Source organism: Letharia lupina (assembly GCF_014066315.1).
Source record: "Letharia lupina isolate WasteWater1 chromosome Unknown contig_30, whole genome shotgun sequence".
Lineage (NCBI taxonomy): Eukaryota > Fungi > Ascomycota > Lecanoromycetes > Lecanorales > Parmeliaceae > Letharia > Letharia lupina.
The window spans coordinates 58680-81534 of record NW_023502999.1 but is presented as its reverse complement, the minus strand read 5'-3'; the positions used below and the strand labels follow the sequence as shown (position 1 = coordinate 81534).

General features: G+C 31.0%; 3 non-coding genes across 3 annotated transcripts; all 3 read left to right on the top strand.

The window, feature by feature from the left end:
* The first annotated feature begins 20841 nt into the window (after window positions 1-20841).
* Window positions 20842-20913, top strand: HO133_007581. The gene has a single exon. It is a non-coding gene; the product is annotated as a tRNA-Val (tRNA).
* Window positions 20914-21982: 1069 nt separating this feature from the next.
* On the top strand, window positions 21983-22053 carry HO133_007580. Its single transcript has one exon. It is a non-coding gene; the product is annotated as a tRNA-Arg (tRNA).
* Window positions 22054-22302: 249 nt separating this feature from the next.
* HO133_007579 lies at window positions 22303-22375 on the top strand. The gene has a single exon. It is a non-coding gene; the product is annotated as a tRNA-Lys (tRNA).
* Window positions 22376-22855: the final 480 nt, after the last annotated feature.

Below are 22855 nucleotides of genomic sequence, written 5' to 3'. Positions count from 1 at the left end.
AACATACCCAAACCTAATTTCCTTGTTTATTATGCATTAAAAAGTGAATGATCAGTTGCGAATCATCTAACTAATACTTATAATAGCTCTACTGACATGTTAAACGTGTTTAATGCAAGGTTAAAAAAATACAATGATGCTGATCCTCTGCAATCGCAACAAAAAGTAAAGTCAGAAAAAAACTATAATTATATAGGGAAACCTAGACACTATCCACCTGCAAATAAGGAGTGATTTAATAGTATATACGTATATAATAATAACACAATTAAGTCATTACCCACTTTAGACAAAGTTACACTTAAACTAGTTAAAAGTTATTTTAACTTTTATAGCCGTAAACTAGAGAAAAAAATAAAATCTCGACGTTTGCGTATAAGAGGAAGAAGGTTATCAACTAATAGGATACTAATTAGTAGAGCAGAGTTGAAACATACAAATGACAAAGTGGTTGTTACTATATATGTTTATAACAGACAAAAAAAATATTATTTTAATAAAATAATTAGGATAGGCACAATAAAGAATCTCCTTCCTAATACAATTAAAATAAAAATAATTAAAAAAAAAAGCTTAAAGATTAGATCGAGAGTTAAAAAGCAAAAAGAAATAGTTTGAAGAACGCTTGGTTTATTATCTTCAAATAAAAATAAGGCAGATAATAATAAGTTTAAAAACTATGAGACAAGTTATTTGAAACATTATGTTACCAGATCTCTACGTAAGGAAATGCTATCTATTTATCTTTGACAATTAGTATCTTTTAATGAATCTAAATTTGAAAAAAGATATCTTTTACCTATAACTAGTTTAGTAAGAAAGGTCTATAATAAAAAAGTAGAATTTAATCTTGTAAATTTAAAATATCTATACCTTAACAGCTATATTTTTTCAGAAACTTTAGTTACAAAAATAAGAAATAGAGAAAATAGGTTATTAAGAGTATTGAAAACTTCTTTATTAATGTTTAAACTACCCTTTGTGGATAGATCAGCTTTATACGAAGAAATTTATAATAGAAAAAGGAAGCTTCAAAGTTTAAAAGTTGATAATACAACGACTAGGGTTATAAGTTTGAAATCCAAGGTTAAATCACAATTTAGTGATCTATTAGAACGGTCGTTGTTAAATACAGATCCTAAAGATTCTATATCTAAACTAAAAGATTTTAAATTATATCGACCTCAAAATTTAATCTATTGTGATTATCCATTATTTATAGTAAATACCATTTTAAAATCTATTAGAAATAAATCTGTAAGTGGTATAAGGTTAGAGGCAGCGGGTAGATTAACTAGACGTAATACAGCCGAGAGATCTCTATTTAAACTTAGGTATAAAGGTAATATAAAAAACATGGATTCTTCTTATAAAGGTTTATCGGCAGTTCTTCTAAGAGGTTATGCAAAATCTAATTTACAATATACTAAATTAAAATCTAGAATACGTATTGGATCTTTTGGTCTAAAAGGATGGGTAAGTAGTAGTTAAATACTTGGCTTTTATATATATCTTTAAATATAAGGTTTTGCGAAGCATACATAGAAATTTACAGTTAACTTAGATGTGTTGTGCTTCTTGCTTGTTTTTATTAAAAACATCAGCACAAGAAGCATCACCAATTTAAAGTTACCAATTATTAGATATACAGTTTTAAAGATCTAAGAACGAGAAATAGATCAAAGAGCTAAAACATTACATTAGTGTAGTGCTGTACACAACACCTTGTAAAAGGTGTATCTTTGGGATTAATGTTAGTCCTCCAATGTTCAATGTAACATTGGAAAAAACTGGGCAAATTTCAAGAAAGACTTATTAAAGCGATAAGTGTATTTGAAGCGAAGCTTACTTAAGCATTATATAGTTTATATAAAAAGTAGGAACGTTCAACGACTAGAAAGTGAGCATTGCTAGCAATAACTTTTAAATCATGCTCAGCATTTTTAAATGCTTTCTATATTATTTTTTGCCTGCTTCACTTACAAAGCACAGCAAGTATAATGATTAATTTTACTTATATAAAATTAATGAAAAATACCTAACATTTTATGTGTTATTTTTTATTCTTAATAAATAACAAAAAAATAACAAAAGTAAAAAGGGCCTAAAAGTTAAGTTAAGAACAACACAAAGGTTATATAACCGCAAAGTTCTATTTAATATCACACAACGAATGAAAAATTTTCTAATTACATACAACACATACAAATCCCTTTATATAAACAATACGCTGAATGCAATAAACAACATACCCAAACCTAATTTTAGCGTATCTCTTGCATTAAAAAGTGAATTACCAGTTGCGAAGCATCTAACTCATAATCCGATAAAAAAAGATGCTAGGCTGTTTTCTACTACCATAAGTAAAGCTGGCCCTCGTCCTCCTCGTGTTGATAAGCAGAAAAGGTTAGACATACGCAATGCTAAAACGTGAGAGAACCGTGTCCATAAGTGTCAACAAGATACAGAGAAGAAGTATAATGAAATTATGAAGAGTAAAAAATCTTATAGTTTATACAATGAATATCTCTCTGGGGAGGATAGTAAAGACAGGAAATTAGGTGAAGTTAAGGATATCATGGCAGATCTTAAGGCACAATTCGCTATAGATATGCAAGCGCATGAAGTTAAAGGTTTACCTGATGATGATTCAGCCGTTCTAAATACTAAAAAAGAATACAATAGAGAATGAGATGCTTTAATGAAATCTTCTATAGATAATAATGTGTTAGAGAAGAAAGAAGATTCTTCTCTGGAGGTTGGTAAAAAAGATTACGAATCTGCCATTAAACGAATGAGTTATGAGCTAAAACTCAAGCGTTTGGGAATAGATGAAGAAATGCGTTTGGAGAAAGAAGAAAAAAGGCGTAAAAGAGATGAAACAGATGAATACCTTAGTAATCAGCAACAAAGTGAGCCTATGGATATCTTTGATCCAGATGGCTAATCTCTTATACTCTTTCTTTATACTCTTTGCCTCCAGATGACATCTAATTTTTTTTTTACAGTTAACTTCTTTGTGTTGCTTGCTTTCTTTTCTGATTTTTCATCTTCTTTTTCATCTTCTTTTTCATCTTCTTTTTCATCTTCTTTTTCATCTTCTTTTTCATCTTCTTTTTCATCTGATGAAAAATCAGAAAAATCATAAAATGAAGTATGGCATCATAATACAAACGTATCGCATCTAATGCTTTTACAATTCTCGCGATGCCTCCCTCAATATAGAAAGCAAATAAAAATGATGAAATAGTCTGAACCATATTGTGAGATGTGGATACAAGGGATAAATAACCCATGTGATAACATAAGTTGTAACAAAACTCTATTAGATTGGGTTTTACACCATTAACAAACTCTTCTCCATCCAACAAAGCAAGATAATGTTTATATTCCAGAGATTTAGCTTTAACACCTTTCGCTTTACGTAAAACTATATCCTGAAGTTTTCCGTCAACAAGTTCCTGCTTTTTAAGAATTAAACAATATGTTTTACCTGCTATGAAAGCACCTGAACGAACCTCGTGTTCAAGCTTCATTTTACCAATCTCTTTGGAATCAACTTCTTTATCATCTAATCTTACATCAGTAACTAAACTATCAGTATCTGAGTAGTATATGTTACCTCCTCGTGATAAGACATCCAATTTGATTCTAGATATGTGTATTCTACCATAGGCTGTTACCGCAGCACTGATTGGTATTGAAGTAACATCAACGGATTGAGTTTCCTCATCCTTATGACCTGATGCTAATTTGGTTATATCTAAGTTTGCCTCTAATATCAACTCCGGATCAAGTTGAGGTATATAAGTAACTAAGGTTTTATCCTCTGCGATATCTTTATCATCCACTATTACATATTTAAGACGAATTCTGTTGTATGTATCGTTGCTTACTATTTTAGTTACAGACTTATTGAAGCGAATACCAAACCTACCAAGTAGGTTATTAAGTAAACTCTTGGCAACAGATTTTTGAGTGTCATTAACAGTATTAGATTTGATATTGTAGATATGTTTTACGTAATCATCAAATACCCCAGTACTTCTACTGAATTCATAACCTTTCACGTCCTCAATTCTATAGCCATTTTCTTTGGCAAACTTTAGTTATTCACTAAAGTATCATCCTTCCCATGTACCCAAAGGAAAGTATATACCGTATGTTCCTCTTACGGGTAAAAGACCTAAATACTTATCATTGTCTGTTGTGATACGACAGTAATAAAACCCCGTTGTCAAAATTAACTATATCATCTATATGATCATCAACTCATTTTTGTTTGGATTGTATTGATTGTTTAGACGTAGCACCTCCAAAACAATTAACTCCGTAAGCTTTCAGATACATTCTGGATTCATAATTAGTCTTTAGAATTATACCTGGTTTAGCGAATTGTATAAGAGCTTTAGACAATTCAGTTGATTGGTAATTAAAGAATCCTGCAGTGCAATATAACCTACCTCTATTATCAAGTCTTACTGGGAAATATATTTCATTAAAGTTTTTAAAGAAATTAGCTCTTTCTAGTATCGTTTCCTGTAGAATTAGTTTGCTATTATATGACTTATAAGCTCTCTTTTGACTTCTAGTTCTTTTTACATGAGCATATTCATGTTCGACACTGCTATCCAATAACAAGTTATGTTTTTCGTTGATAGGATCAGTAATGAAATCATACATTGCGGAATTAACTTTAAAGGCTGTTCCGCTAATGTTATTAACCATAACACATATATCTTTAGTATATAAAGCTTGATATTTAAACGTTTTATTATCAATAATTAGCTCTTCATTGTGCTCAATGTCATTTAACAGATAACCTCCTGAAACATTAATACTATAAGGTTTAGGTTTTACTATCATAGGTAATTTAGCAGGAATGGCATATATCTTATGACTTCGTACCTGAGACTTAAGATTATCATCATACATGACAAGTTCTTGGTGTTGTTGATCATGCCCAGTTCTAACTAACGATGTCTTTAACATCTCACTAAACTGCAATATTTCTATTAATTTACAACCCAAGTTTGAGTGGAACGTATCATCTTTATCTAATAACCCAGCATAGGTATTATTACTAGACTTTCATGTGTTGAGAAAAGAAGAATAACTAACCTTAACATTGTTAACATCCACAACATTTTTACTTAATTCAAATATATACTTTTGAACAAGTTTTTTTCCTATCTTCACGGAAACACCCAATAAATTGGTATAATTGGAATCATTTTCCGTATCTTGATGTGTAAGTGTAGTAAGAAAGTGGTGTATACAAACACCTATGATAAAATATTTATCAACTTTATTTAATATGTCATATGTGAAAACAGCAGTGACCTTTTTCTTATTACGAGCTTCCTGTTCAGCTACCTTAAATAAGCTATCTGTATACCTATTCAACAAGTCTAATTTACTATTAACATAACTAGACACCACATTACCTAATAAACTTGTATCAACACTAGCCACATAGGTTTTTGAGGGAACAATATTACGAAATTCATCAGAAACATACTTTTCAATAGACCTTTGGGTTTATTCATTAGCAGTAAATCCATCAATGCTGTATTTACTATCCATATTTTGTAGTAAATCACTAATTAATGAATGGGTCTGTTTACCCTTACTCATAGACGCAAACTGTCTATTTCAAGTTTGTGTAAAACTATTATGATGAATTAATGTGAAATAATATCTAGAATCATGGTTACTAATAGATAATGTTGGATTTTGGGGAGTAGAATATAACCTACCTCTACTATCCATAGTTACGTCTTTAGATAGATTTCTATTACTAGGATTTGACTTACTTTTATTATTAACTTTTGTCTTTTTCTTATTCTTATTGGACTGTTTAGTAATAAAAGTATGGATATATCTGCTATCTGGCATTCCTTCATTAATAGGTCAGAAATCAAAAGAAATATTAACCACATCGGGAGTTTGATCAGCTTATTCAATCATATACCCAATATGTCTAGAAAAGCGTATAACCTCACGTCTACCAAATTGGAAAACAAATTGGCTTGTGTTTCAGACAAAAGTGTTAGGATCTATCGATCGTTTGGTACTTCAATCCGATGTATTTTCTAATCTTGACATAGAGCCTCTATAAATAATATTATTATTAGCTTTTGTTTCATCTACCTCAGATGCTCCGAGAACACTTAGTAACTCATCATATATATACCCGAGATGCACAGCCTCTTTACCAGTCAATAATACATTTGTATAATTGTCAGGTATGTCAATGGGGCCAGGGAATACAGAAAAAGACCTAAAACCGAGAGATGCCTTGTTTCTTGTTCCACAAAAGCAAGTTAAACCAAAAGAGTTTATACCGATAAGAGGAGAAAGTGAGGGATACCTAGCAAGTAAGTAGCCACAAAAAGGTAAAGTAGCAGTTTGAGTATATAATTTAGTTTTCATTTTCATTTTAGTTTTAATATTTAAGTATGCAAATCCCGCTATAAACTTTATCGTAGCCATAAATACTGTAACCCCCTAGGTTTTTACTAAAGAAATTTCGCTAGTCATTCTATGATGATGCCAAACTTCGTATACTTCATTAGCAAATAAATGGCAACTAGTTACTTTGTCTAAAGCTATAACACTTTGGGCAATTAACTTAAGCGGCCCTCCTATATAATATTCGCATTTAATAAGGCCCGTCGACTTAATCAGCATAAAAGATATAGGCAAGGAGTTAGTAATGCTTAAAAGTCAATCAATCCATCAATTATTTTATTCTTAAGTTGCATAGTTGCTTCTTCTTTTCTGATTTTTATCAGAAAAGATGAGCAACATAATTCAATTTTTCTTTTTTTTTAAAAAATAGCAACAACACAACTAATCAATTCTTTTATTGTTCCGTTGCATAGCAACTTTGCATCTCCTTATTGATTGAGGAATATCAGCATTTTTTCCATCAATAAGGTCACACAAAAGAGGTGAATAATCAATGGAAACAAATATTTTAAACATTACCCATAAGCTGAGAAGCTGAGAACCTGAGAATAGCCAGAAAAAGCGTTTTCTGGCATAGGAAGTATATTAAGCAATAAGTAATTTTTTTACAAAAATGCTTATATACTTCGTTAACAACAAAAAAATTAGTGCGGTTTGTTTAAATGACCAGTTTGTTTTAAATAGATCTAGCTCTTTATATTTTTTATCAGTCATATCATTATAATAAAAAATACTTGGCGTATCACCTACATAAAACAAGTTAGCTTTAGTTGAAAACTTATGAGGAAATACCCCCTTTTGAGTTTCAACATTAAAACTCTTAGCTAACTTGTCTAAACTTTTATCAAGTCTAGCCAAACTATCACAAATGGTAAGAGTACGTTTGTGACCATCTACGTCCTTACTAATAGTTAGCTTTAAAACAGTTGAATCTCTGAACACTCAATTAAGTTTATACTCATCATCCTTAGATTCAACACCTTCATTAAATATAGTTAGAACTTTAAGTATATAAAAGACATCAAAGCCTCCTAAGTTATGACAATAAAACGTTGTTTTAGAGTGTTTAGGTCTCAACAATTCATCTAATAATTTCAACACTATAGCATCACTGTTAATAGTAGAATCTACATAGTAAGTTTTTATATCATTAGGTGTTTTAAAACCCAATGCATACACTTTAGAACTACTAGTATCAGGGTCCATATACGTCTCTAAGTCTATAACACCGATGTTAGGATTCTCGATGTGTCGAGCAGCAGATTTACGGCCTTCTAAGGGTCTAAGAGTTAAACTTTGTTTCATTTCAACAGATTTGTTGTTTTTAATTATTAACTCATTATTACCTAATTTTCTAGAAACGGTATTAGGTCCAATAAGTCTATCAGTTAATTGACTGAGAAGAATTCCATCCAGAGTATAACGTAGTTTATGTATACTAAAATTATCTAACTCTTTAACAGCTAATACATAGTCCGATTTAGGATATTTTATGTAATAAAATCTAAAATAACCATCAAAGGATATGATATGGTCAGGATGTTTTATCCCTAACACAGAAGCTTTTTCTCTAATTATATCAAGAAAGTTTACGGGTACACCGCCTTTAACTAAATGTATATGACTGATATTACCAACAACATCCAAACTAGTTTTTAAATAATTATCTAACGTAGTCTCACTGATGGTTCTCGGTATAACACTTAGATCTTCAACTGCTTTGTTAACAGGTTTAGATATAAGTTGATAATCAGCATTATCCTTGTCTAAAGAGAACTCTGCTAGTAATTTTGAGTCCACTTCTTTAAAACTAAGTTGTATGTACACGATATCTGGTTCAGCAACTTGATAACTGTTATAGAAATCACTTATTCTAGCAGAAATTATTTGACTAAGATCTAATATATTTTGTTGTATAGACAATTTAAATGCGAATTGTCTACCACACATTCTAAAAACTTCACGACTAAATTTAACCTTAATAAAAACGTGATAATATTGGTTTTCACTGATAACAGCTCTAACTTTCTTGTTGAAACCGTCTAAGTTATGAACATCATATATACTAAGATATACATAAATAGGCTTATTTTTCCTATTCCTAGAGTACAATTTACCGATAGGAGCGTAAAAAGGATTTGTAAAAGTAACGTGACTTGGGGTTTGAGTAGAATACTTTCTACGATTCCCAAAACCAAAACTAGCACCACCAATAGTTTTTATCGTATTATACAGAGTATTTCTCTCTTTACCAAAACATCTGCTAGAAGGAACCTGAGGATTGTTGTCATATTTAAAACTTGAAGGTCATAAAGATAAAAAAATGTCTATTTCACTAGGACTCTTACTATCGTCTTCTATTGTTTTGCTTATAAGATCAACAAGATCTTGAACTGTAACAACATTAAAATTAAAAGAAAAATCTTCTCAAAGGTAAGGAACAGCATTACGAACATCTTCATCAGTTCAATCTTCAATACCCTCAACTCGCTCTACAAGGGCAATGACACCATTATATTCATCATTTACAAGTTATTCATAATCCAGACCTGTAGTGTTACATAAAGCATCCATTAATCCTTCCATAACAAAGATAAGGCTAGTAGCTTGTTCACCAGACATGTGTAAGTTTAAAGAAGTAACAGGTCTATTATAAGATTTTACAGCGTTAAGATAAGAAGAAGTAGAAAAAGACCTGACAGCAGACCTATTCGAGAAAAGATCAGTAGCAGAGGCAAAGGATCTTTTCCCACCATTTAGCCAAGCAATATTTAATAAAGTAGAAAGTTCAAGAGAACCGAATCGAGAATAATACCGAGATCGACCGACTGTTGCTTCTGCTTCTGCTTCTGCTTCTGCTTCTGCTTCTGCTTCTGCTTCTGCTTCTGCTTCTGCTTCGCAGAAGCAGAAGCAGAAGCAACCTAATAAGTTATTTGATATTATCATGTGTTTAAATTTAGAATAATTGTGAGATAATCGTGTTTTAGCGACTAAACTTGAGTAGGCAGTGTAAATCTCAACTTAATACAAAGGAATCTAGTTATCTGCTCTGCTTCGCAAGCAGGGAAAACAAAGATCCAAACCTAATAAGGCCCACGAAAAACCTGTTAGCGAGGCGAAGCTGAAGCAACGAATGAAAAAATTTTTAATTACATCTAAATTCCCTTACATAAATAATTCCTCAAATAAAAAAAAGGCTCCTCTTGTACCTTATTTAATAAGAATATTTTTTAACATTTTGTTTCCAGTTCCTCGTCTTTATAAACCTGGAAGCAATGACTCTAAAAACTTACCAGAAAAAGATAAAAAATTAGTTATTTCTGGACGTGAGGTTGTAAATCTTAGTGTTCTTTCATCTGCTTTAGACAATCTTAATCTCAAAGGCTTTGTTCGCGAAGGACAAGGATGTCTTAGAGGGATTATTAGAGTTAATAGTCTAGTTTTTAAAGGCCAATCTTATCTAGAAAAAGGATTTGATCTTAATTATGGCAAATTTGCTGCTTTCTATGTGCATGATCTTATAAGTCGAACTATACTATTGTCAAATAAAAGCCCTAAAGACATTAAAATTACTTTATATCTTTGACCTACTCCTATTTTTCCTTACATGTGTGACCATGTAACTTTCAATAATAATACCAAGTCGCTTGCTAAGGACTCGCGTTTTATTAGATCTTTTTCTACTTGTTCTTATCATAGTGCTGTAAAACCATATGACAGGCCATCTAAAAAACTAGATCTAACTCTGACTGGAGAGCAAGCTACAAACTATTCCTATCTTTTAGATGAATTAGATATTATTCTAAAAGATTACCTTTGTTATACTGGCTTTCTGACTATTTATAATAAGGATACTTCTAATGATAATACTCGGGATTGAAGACAGTTTAGTTTTTATTTAGGGTGTGGAACTGTACATGAACTTACAGAGCTTATATCTGAAACTATTGAATCAGCCGAGAAAACTCCTCAGATGGTAAATGTTCATTTACACTTTTGATCTTATAATTCTTTAACTAGAAAGATGTTAGGTCCATGTTATCAGAGACTTTTATGTGAAGCCAAAGGTAAATATTTGCCTACTTCCTCTCATTCTTAGAGAGATGAGGTGACATATGATAAACATACTTAAAATAGGATCAAATATATATATATTTATTTTTAGACCTGTACAACTTATATGCTTTTATAACTAAACTCTGCGTGTTGCAACATAATGTCAGATTATCCATTTTATTCAGGCTTTGTTCCGTGGGGTCTATCTCTTTAAAGATGTTAAAAATCAAGTTACCCCTTGAAATTGCCGACATTAATAATTTAACAGTTTTACATGGTAACTTAATTTATAGACTTGAATCTACTCTGTATGGTCCAAAGAGCTAGTTGATTTTAATCAATGCTTCACAAGTACCTAAAGTTAGAGGTTTTTCTACTTACATTTATTAATTATAATTAAAAACATTATTTATGGTAAATAAGCGCCCAAGACTTACCTGGGGCAGCGAATGTATAGCATTGATGAATAAGCCCAATACTATATGTCGTTAAGTTACTTTATTAGTGTAGTGTAAAAGACTACATATAGTAAGACTTTTCTGTTTATAAAAAAAAAGATATTTACTATGTATGAGGTTTATAATATACTGCACCTGCTGCTACAGTAAGCAGAAGAAAAATTGGCTTTACAAAAAAAAAAATATATATCTTTTACCCGCGTATTGTTATAAGGATAAACAATTTTTATATCTACGTTAAAATCAGAATTTACTACAAATTTATTAAAATATTTATAAAATCACTTATGTTTTGACTAAAAAAGAATGCATTAGTGACAGGCTTACCTCTTTCCTTTTATTACTTTTAAATATATAACCATAATACACATACAAAACTAAAATGAGAATCTTTAAAAGTCATCCTTTATTAAAGTTGGTTAATTCATACGTAATAGACTCTCCACAACCATCAAACATAAGTTTCTTATGAAATTTTGGTTCACTCTTAGCCTTTTGTTTAGTAATACAAATAATTACAGGGGTAACTCTAGCAATGCATTATAATGCTAATGTTTTAGATGCATTCAACTCAGTAGAACATATTTAAAATCCGCAATATGTGTTCTTTAAACCAGGCTGTATGCTGAAAACCCCTTAAAATATAAATATACTATAATAGCGTAGTACAAATAGACAGAAGGGCAATCAGCAGGAAACCAACTGACTAATCTTAGTCATAGTAGGATCTTCAGAGACTATACGCTTGGCATCCTAGATATGTATATAAATAGAGGTGATGAGATAGTCCAACTATTATTGAAAAATAAGAGATTAACGGTTAATTATCTATACCTTTTAATAGGGATAAGTTTATTATTATTCATTTCTGTATCTGATGCCTAGACTCCGTATACGCATAGTAATAAAAATAAAATGGGATTTTCTAATCTTACGGCTCTTTACAATAAAAAGTCTGAGATGCTGATGCCATGATGCTTCGCATTCACAAGCAACCGCAAATCAAATACAGATACCTTAAGACTAGCAGGTGTGTCTGATGATTTCTTATTATGATTTTAAGGGTTTACTGACGCAGAAGGTAACTTCCTAATTACATTAGATCGTTTTTTTGTCAAATTTAGATTTAAAATATCATTACATCTTGACGACATTGAGGTAATTACCACAATAAGATCTAAGTTAAAAATAGGAAGAGTTACAGTAGAAGATAGTCGAAACTGTTGTTCTTTTATTGTAGAAAAATATGCAGACATAAAAATGTAATCTGTCCTCTTTTCAAGGGTTTTCCTTTACATACCAGTAAAATTTTAGATTTTTAAGACTTTAATAACGCTGTCCTTATTAAAGATTATATAAATAAAAATTTGTCTTATGCTGAAGTGGAAACAATCACATCTCTTAAAAATGGTATGAACTCTAAAAGAGAAAAATTTACACATCAAGTTAATAACTCTCAAATTATAATAAACCCTAACTGACTTATAGGATTTATAGAAGCTGAAGGTACTTTTGGTATTAAAACAGGATCTGCTTTGTATTTACAAGTAGCTCAAAAAAATACTAGTCAAAAAAGTTTAAATGCCATAACAACCTTTTTAACTAAATTACATAACGGTGCTTTACAAGATAGTAAAATATTGCCTTTAACTGTAGTAAGTACGATTAATGTAAAAACAAATGTAGTCTCCTTAGCAGTTAATAGTGTAGATAGTCTATATTATTATGTTTTACCTTTTTTGGATTCGTCTAATATGTATACACGTAAAGCTATGGATTTTAAACTATGAAGAGCAGCCTTATTACTAACAATACATGGTTACTACTTTTTACCTGAAGGTAAAATATTATTTTTTAAGATTTAAGACACTATTAACAAAAGGTACAGTACAATAACTAGCAGCAACATAGATGGAATTATTACAGAGATATTTGAGCAATACCAAACCATATTAGCAAAAGATCCTCCGTGGGATGTCCGAGCTAATATACCCCATACTGATAACGTACGGAAATTAAGTATAGCTAATAGATCTGAAAAACCAATTACAGTTTACGTATCTGAAAATAAAAACATGGTTAAAGGTTCTCCTTTTGCTTCATACAGTAATGCACATAAGTCGTTGGGCTTAAAACCTAGTAGTAATACATGTAATCGTTACATAGATACAGATAGGTTGTATAAAAATAAATATATTTTTTCATCTAAACCTATAGATAGTACGTCTAAAGTTTAGAAGAGAATAGATAATAAACACTAATTTGATAATGCGTGATGTGAACAATGGATGGTTAATAAGATATTTACACTCAAATACAGCATCAGCCTTTTTTTTTATAGTTTATCTACACATAGGTAGAGGACTATACTATGGATCATATAAAGCTCCTAGAACATTAGTCTGAACAATAGGTACAGTTATCTTTATATTAATGATGGCTATTATAAATATGTGGCCAAATTGAATGTTAATTTCTCATGTTAATAAAGCAAATTCGCATAATTATAAAGAAAATATTTACATATCTCATTTTAGTAAAGCTAGAACTAAAGCTTTGCATAGAATAGGTCCTCATAACAAAGACATTTTGTCTCTATTAATATGTGGAATGTTAGGGGACTGATGGGCTGATAAAATTAAAGGTCAAATCTCTCCAAGCATAAGGTTTAATATAGAACAAGCAATTAATAATACTGCTTATATTCATCATCTTACTTTATTATTCAATGAACAGGGTTATTGTTCAAATATAACACCTACCTTAGTAAAAAAGTCAGAAGCAATTACAGATAAGAGATTAGATAATACAGTTACAAGATTTAATTATAGGTTATGTTTATTTACTTTTACATCTTTTGTATGGATATATGACTCTTTTTATCATAACATAGATGGCGTTCTGAAAAAAAGAGTTCCTAGTTGAATCGCTGAATATATAACACCGCTAACTCTAGCCCATTGAATAATGCAAGGTGGTTCTAGACAAATCAAACAAGGAATTTCATTAGCAACTAATAGTTTCACTTATGAAGAGTGTAAAATGTTATGTAACATTATAGGTAAAAAATTTAACCTTAGATGTACGGTTGTGAAAACAGGAACACCTAATCAATGAAGAATTAATATATGAAAACAATCTATGTCTAACTTAGCTACGATAGTTAAACCTTATATTATTAAAGAAATGAAATATAAATTTATCGGTTATGCTATATAATAACTTTACATGGAATTAAAAATCAAAGTCCTGCTATAAAATATAGTGTATGTAATATGTATTTAAAAATACATTATTCATGTCTAAAGATCATACATGGATTTTAGTAGTATAACCCAACAGGGTTATAAGATAATATATTATTATTTGGCGACACTTGTGAAAACGGTTAAATACTTTATATCTGAGTGAAGACCGTCGGTTCAATACAGAGTCGCTACAGACTGGCTCACAAGTGGGTATCTGAAATGATATCTAATGTACAGTCGGAAGTTTCTAACCTTTCATGTAAGGGTTACATAAGGCTTTATGTGTTATGAAAATATTCCTTATTATGCGGGATGAATACATTGATAAAGTACAGGCAAGCTATATAGATATTATAGATATAGCTAGTGGAAACTTAGACAGCATTTTTGGGTTTTTGAAATAGCCCAAGATGGTATAAATTAAAGAAAAACAAGGAGATAAATAACAATATAAGCAATAAAGAGCTCTGCCATGATGCTTCAAGCAAGAAAAAAAGTAAATTATAAACAAGTGATGCTCTGCTTCTTGTTCCACAAAAGCTTCTTGTTCCACAAAAGCAACACAAAACTAACTACTGATTTAAATACATTCTTTTTAAGTAAAGCATTTTTCTACTTTTTCTAGGTCACTATGTCTAAAACCAAAACAATTAGACAAGAATTTCCTACAAGGACATTCTAAAGATGTTATAGACTTTTTAAGTAGCAATAACCTTAGGCCTGTTTACATTTATGAAAGTCTAAACGAAAAGTCAACTCAAGATAAAGTGTTAAACGATACTAGGGATATTGCCGGTGTATACTTAATTTTGAATAAAATTAACTTAAGCTGTTATGTAGGATCTGCTTCCACAAACAAATTCAATGCTAGATTCCGTAAGCATTTATTTAATTTCACTGGGATGCTTCGCAACAAGATAGTAAAAGCTGCAGTAAGAAAGCATAAAAGAAACAATTTTGCTTTTATGATATTACATGTATTCCCTAAAATCGTTACTAAATAAAACAATAAGGAGTTGTTAAACTTGGAGGATTATTATTTGAAATATTTATTCCCTGATTATAATATAGTGACTGAAGCTGGAAATACTTTTGCCTCTAAACACTCCGAAATAACTAGGATAAAAATGGTAGAGAATTACAGCTCAAAGCGTCGTTTAAAAAGAGGTGATCTAAATAGAGGTAAAGTAATCAGTGAACAACACAAGGCAAAGATAAAAGCAGCTGCTTTAACTCGTAAAAAGCCTGCATACTCCAAGGAAAGCTTAGTTAATATGACAAAATCCTCTAAACCCATAATAGTATATAACTTAAATAAAACTGTATATGGCGAATACCCTAGTATTACGCCCGGGGCTAAGTCATTAAGGTGTAGTGTAATAACTATATGAAGAGCTATGAACACACCTAAGAAAAGATTAAAAAGGCATTGAATTATTAAATTTTTAACAAGATAAAATTACACCCTAATGCCAATTGGCATTACTTTCTTGTTTATTTAACTGCCCCTTTCCTACAAATTGAATTGTTGTTTATTCAATCATTGTTTAATTTAAACCATAGTCCCATGAGTATAAAATTTTATGCAATTTTATAAAAAAAATAAAAATTAAAGTGGAATAACCCGTCAGGGGTATTTAAGAAATGCTTTTTCTTAGGCGATATTAGTGAAAACGATCAAAGAACTTTTAATCTTGTTATCTAGTGTAAAGTTAACTAGATAGCCGGCTATATTATTAAGTTAGAGATCGTCGGTTCTTATAATGACCGCGACAGACTGGGTCACTGATGGGTGTCTGAAATGATGCTTAATGCACAGTCGGGGTATTTAGTTCTCATAGACTAATAGAATAAATGAATTCAAAGTTATTCTAGCTTTTTATAGATAACTTACAGTTTATATTAAGTATACTTGTATGTTCTTCCCTATGGGCAAATGTCATTATGAGGCGCTACAGTTATAACTAGCCTTATGAGTGCCATACCGTGAGTTGGACAAGACATAGTCGAATTTATCTGGGGCGGTTTCAGTGTAAACAATGCCACATTAAATAGATTTTTTGCATTACATTTTGTTTTACCTTTTGTATTAGCTGCATTAGCTTTAATGCATTTAATAGCACTGCATGATAGTGCTGGTTCAGGTAATCCTTTGGGTGTTTCAGGTAATTATGATAGATTGCCATTTGCCCCCTACTTTATATTTAAAGATCTAATTACTATCTTTATTTTCATCTTAGTGTTGTCAATGTTTGTGTTTTTTATGCCTAACCTTTTAGGTGATAGTGAAAACTATGTAATGGCTAATCCTATGCAAACTCCTCCTGCTATAGTACCCGAGTGATAAAAAGATGTCACTTAATCTTGCTATATGCTGGAAACTCTTATATACCTAAATATATCTAGACAATCAGCAGGAAACCTAATAATTTACTATTTAATAGGGTCTTCAGAGACTATACGCAAGATATAATAAAAATTATTTATGGTAATTTTTATTATTAAGATATAGTCCAATCATTGTAGTGATATGATGCATAAATATATGTATATATTTATCAACATGATCATATACTCAGCATACCTTTATGTACTGGCTCATTGTGTTATGTGGCTCGTTCAACAAAAGGTATTATACGTTTATCTGCTGCTGAAAGAGTTGTTATAATTCTACCTAGTGATATAAAGGATATATTGGTGGGTATTATGCTCGGTGACGGTCACATAGCAAAAAGATCTCAGACTGGTAATTCTAGATTGGTATACGCTCAGACAGCCATAGCACACAAGGAGTATTTTAACTATGTATATAGTATATTTAAACCTTTTTGTGTTAGCGGTTATATACCCCAGTCTAGAGTGGTTAGAGACAATAGGACTAAAAAGACATATAGTGCTATCTCTTTTACAACTATGCAGCTACCTTGTTTTAATCTATATAGAGAAATGTTTTATCTTTTAAATGTAAAAAAGGTGCCAGATAATATCCATAATATTTTGACTGCTAGAGGACTAGCCTTTTGAATAATGGATGACGGAAGCCGTCATGGAGCTGGCTTACATATTAGTCTTTATGCTTTTTCTAATACAGATGTAGACAAACTTATGTTTACTCTACAAGATAAGTTTAAACTTAAATGTTCTATACATTATAACAGGGACAATAAACCCCGTATTTATATATTTAAAGAATCGATGGACAGTTTGATATTATTAGTCAATCCGTTTTTCATAAAAGAAATGTTATATAAGCTGGGTTTATAAGCCTGTCATTTGCGAATTAAGAATGTACAATTTTAATTCGCATGTTAAAAAATTTTTTTTTGATCTTTTACCATTTTATGCTATACTTAGATCTATACCTAATAAACTGTTAGGTGTTATCGCCATGTTTTCTGCTATATTAATTTTATTAGTTATGCCTTTCACTGATCTTTCTAGATCCAGAGGTATACAATTTAAACCTTTAAGCAAAGCAGCCTTTTTTATATTTGTTGGTAACTTTTTAATATTAATGGAATTAGGTGCTAAACACGTGGAATCTCCATTTATAGAATTTGGACAAATATCTACAGTTATCTATTTCGCACATTTTTTGATTATAGTTCCTTTAATAAGTTTATTTGAGAATAGTTTAATAGAATTATCTACAAAATCATATAATAACAGCTACGTGTTATCTAAATTAGATATGGTACAGGTGCAATCAGGATTCTTCCCTTCTCCTAAATTAAATGCTCCTGCCTCTAATTATATTATGGAGAGGAGTGTACGATTCATACGTGCAATTCATAACAATAACACTACTTGCTGGATAGATCCTTTTACGGGAATTAGAACTACATATTATACCAACACGGGCATGCATATAAATTCACATATAATACCTCTTCCCGATTTGGGAATAGATCCATGGCGTGACAGACCTACAGCTGTAGCAGAATGGGTAGTACGTAATTACCCTAATTCTGCTGTTAGAATAGTAGAGATAGCAAAAGGCACACCTAATCCCGTCGCACCTGTTGATCCTTCTCAAAACTCCGACGATAAAGGAGGTAATGGTAAAGGAGGTAACGGTAACGGCGGATCATCTGTTGGTGGAGGTGGATCATCTGAGGTTGGATCTAGCAAAGACAATCCTATTATAGTTAAAAAAGTAATTATTATTACAAGCATAATTATCTTATTATTTTGTGCAAGTATAATTCTCTTATTCTTTTGTCCAAGTATCGTTTTTGCAGCTTTACCTATGTCATATTGTGATGCACCTAGACCTTGAGGTATATATTTTCAAGATAGTGCAACACCACAAATGGAAGGTTTAGTGGAGTTACATGATAATATATTGTTCTATTTAGTTATAATATTATTTGGGGTAGGATGATTATTAATATCAATAGTTAAAAACTATACTAATACAGAGTCAGCAATTTCACATAAATATTTAAGTCATGGAACATTGATCGAGCTAATATGAACTATTACACCTGCCTTAATATTAATTTTAATCGCTTTTCCATCTTTTAAATTGTTATATTTAATGGATGAAGTAAGTGATCCAGCTATGGCAGTGTTAGCAGAAGGTTTCTTTACGGGTGGCCTTAAATTACATATATTAAATAAAATAAAAGATACCAGTTTAACGGTTTGACTACCTATGTCAAACCGTACTGGTGAAAAAAATAATACTTTAGTACCTAGACTAGCTCAAGTCCAAAGTACAAGCTTTTTGTTGCAATTGCCAAACATGAGCATCACCAGATATACAAAACATAACTTTACTACTTTTTTAACTAAGCCTGTTTATTTCAAGAAAACATTTCATACTAAAGTTAAGGCTTCTAATAGAATAGGACCACATAATGAGGAAGTAATATCCGTTCTTATTGGTTCATTATTGGGTGATTCCTATGCTAGTGCAAGAACTATAGAAGGTACTAGATTTTCTTATAAACAAAGTCAAGTACATAAAGACTATTTATTTTGATTGTATGAATTTTATTACAAAAGAGGTTATTGTTCCAATTTAAAACCTAGAATGTACACTAGAAAACTACGGAATAAAATATCTAACGAAATTAAAGAGTACTACGGTTATGAGTTTAATACCTTTACTTTCAGAAGTTTTAATTGAATATACAAACTGTTTTACAAAAAAGGTACAAAAACGCTTAGTGTTAAGCTAGAGCAATATTTGACACCCTTAGCTTTAGCAATTTGGATCATGGATGATGGTGGCTGAGCTAAGCCAGGGGTTAGAATATCAAGCAATAGTTTTAAATTAGAAGAAGTGCAACTTTTAGCTAATTTGTTAAAAAAACTCTTTTATTTAAGTTGTACCGTTCAAAAGATTAATACACCTGGCCAATCTTCAATATATATTAAAGGTGAATCAGTATTAAAGCTAAGAAAATTGATCTTACCCTTTGTTATACCTAGTATGCGCTATAAATTAGGTTTATAGTTACTGATGCCATGTCATGTGATTTGCTAACGAAGTTGAGCATCTCACACACACAAGCAAAAACAAGGTTATACTCATGCTGATGTGCTTCGCACAACCGCAATAGCAACACAAAAGCAATAAAGTATAAGTTATTTTAATCCCCTCACATATATGTAATAGTCGTGATCTTAATGGATATGTTTATATTTATTTTTTTTATTCAATCCGGTTTAAGTAAACATAATTTTTATGTTGGAGAATAGGGTAGAATAAGGGGTAGAATATAGACCACTAGCTTAATTGAGCCTTAGTTAGTGCTCTTTATTGCTTTTATCTCTTTAAGTGTTGCGATTGCGAATAATGGGCATCAAACATAATAAAGTTATTTATTTTAAAAGGCAATAAGTTGAATCTATTAATTTCTAAGATCCCGACGGGGATCTTAAAGAGAAAAAGATTTTTCTCTTTGGCGACATGAGTGAAAACAGTTAATATCTTATTTTTATCCGATATCTATTAAGAATACAAGACTGTCAGTAGACAATTTATTTTTTTATGTCTGTTGCAACAGACTGGGTCACTTGTGGGTGTTTTAGATGTATATCTATGATGCTTAATGTACAGTCGAAAGGTTGTTTAAAAACTTCCGCACCAATGATACTGAAGCTACCAATATCCTGATTTTTTAAATAGTGATGATGAGTTTATTGAATTTGATTCATATTTAGTGCCTGAATCTGACTTAGAAGACGGTGCTTTAAGAATGTTAGAAGTGGATAATAGACTTATTATACCAGAACTAACTCATGTTAGATTTATAGTTACAGGTGCTGACGTTATCCATTCTTTTGCTTGCCCTGCTTTAGGTATTAAATGTGACGCCTATCCTGGAAGATTAAATCAAGTTTCTGTTATGATTAACAGGAAAGGAACTTTTTATGGTCAATGTTCAGAGATTTGTGGTATATTACACAGTTCAATGCCTATTGTTATAGAATCAGTGTCTATAGAAAAATTTGTTTCTTGACTACAAGAACAATAGATAATTTACACTTCATCTTTTCTGTTTTTTCTAATGAAAAACCACGAAAAAAGAGGTTTTGTATGTTTATATTTTTATATCATGTTGCGCATGCTTCGAATGCGCAAAACAAATATAAGGGAATTAGCTCAATGGTAGAGCAACCGTTTTACACACGGTAGGTTAGGTGTTCAAATCAGCTATTCCTTATTGTTTACTCTGCTGTGTATTCGTAAAATTTAATGTAAAACTTAACATGACTAACTCTTTAGCACTCTTAACAATAGGAAGCATACTGGTGGCGGGTATAATATCACATGGCTTTTATGTTTATGATTTTGTACTCTTCTCATCTTTATCGGCATCATCACATGATATGCCTGTTGATTCATATGATAACATTAACAGGTTGTTTTATGAGTTTAACAGTTTTATGGGTTCCCTATATAGGGAGACACATCTTGATATATTTACTAAACATATTGATATGTCTTATATACATATTGATATGTCTACTAAGAATAATTCAAATGAATTTGTTAAATACTGGCTTTAGGGTACGCCAACCGAAATCAATTGATTTGATAAAACTTGTCAACTTGGTTGAAATTTCCTTAAAGGTGCCTGCAGCATTACACCTGTTGCTAATAATTCAGATGATGGATGCTTTCCAACAAGTGAAGAGTTAGTGGTAACTGCTAATAATAAACCTAATTATCTTTTTTTTGGACTAGGTTGCTTACTTATGGGATGTGCTATCTTTGCTAATATTTATTATAACCTTGATATGCTTAAAGCTGAAGACACGTCTATTGATCAACACCTGCATAATATTCTGTGTATGTTTGACTTTCCTGGTTTTATGGTAGAGAGGATGTCTATTATGCCATTAGTACGAGGTTTTGACTTTAGTGTAGAGGATTATTGGAAATTTAACACGGAACAGGCGATGATATGTTGGGTTTAGTTCATTCTACAGCCTAGACTTTAATCCACGAGTCTTTCCGATTTGAGCTTCTTTTACTTCCACCAGCCTGACCTAAGCCTAGTTAGCTAGATCTGGTCATAGCACCAGGTTTAGACTGACCATTTAACTATGAACACTTTCATTGTATTCCTTTACTAACTCTTTAGTACTCTTAACAATAGGAAGTATATTGATGGAGGGTATAATATCAGAAGGGTTTTCTGGTTTTGTATTCTATGCTCTGTAAGCTAGTAGCAAATGCGGTATGCACCCTTACTGACCCTTATGTCTTACTGTAAGAATGGTAATATATTCTTATTAGCTCAATGGTAGAGCAGAATACTTCTAATATTTGGATCTAAGTTCGAATCTTAGATAAGAATTTAACTTTATCTATATCATTGGGGTAACTTAATACTGTGCAAACTTGTTATTGATCAAATGGCTAAAGTAAATATTATTAGTCTTTAGATAAATGTTCAAACTTATTTAAAGGTACTTTACGAAAAGTTTAAAGCATACATATTCTACTGCATCAATCTAAAAGGTATTTTATGTTTTATATGGGCACGTATTGGCTTAATTACTTAAATAAAGATATGTACTACTTTAAATGTTTGTTAATAAATCTAGAGACTTTAGTTTAATTGGTAAAATATGTGACTCTTAATCATCATTACATGGGTTCGAATCCCGTAGGTCTTAAATAAACCAATTATTAATATACATGTTAGTACGCATTAGCTTAAGTGATGCGTTTCGGTTACAAGGATTGTAAGTTCGAGCCTTATGCACGTGTGTTCATAAAAGAGATATACATTTTTCGTTGAAATGAGCTGCATCTTCAAATGATATATGCTTAAATTGTTAAGTGAGTACCTAAAACTAATATAATACAATTTAATATGATTAATAGCTTACTGCTTATAAATGAAACCATAATTGATGTTATAAATTATTTTAATAATACGTGTTTTGCCTTTGCAAAACATTTTACAACACTTTACACCAGATAACATTTCTAATGGATCCTGTAATTAGACTTGTAATTTGTTTAATGATCTTAAGCAATCAAAGTTCATTAAGGATTCTCTTTAATATTACTTGAGGGGTCTATTAGTAACAATTGGAGGGAAACCTGTAACTATTTAATATACGGTTGCTTGTGAATGCGAAGCATCATGG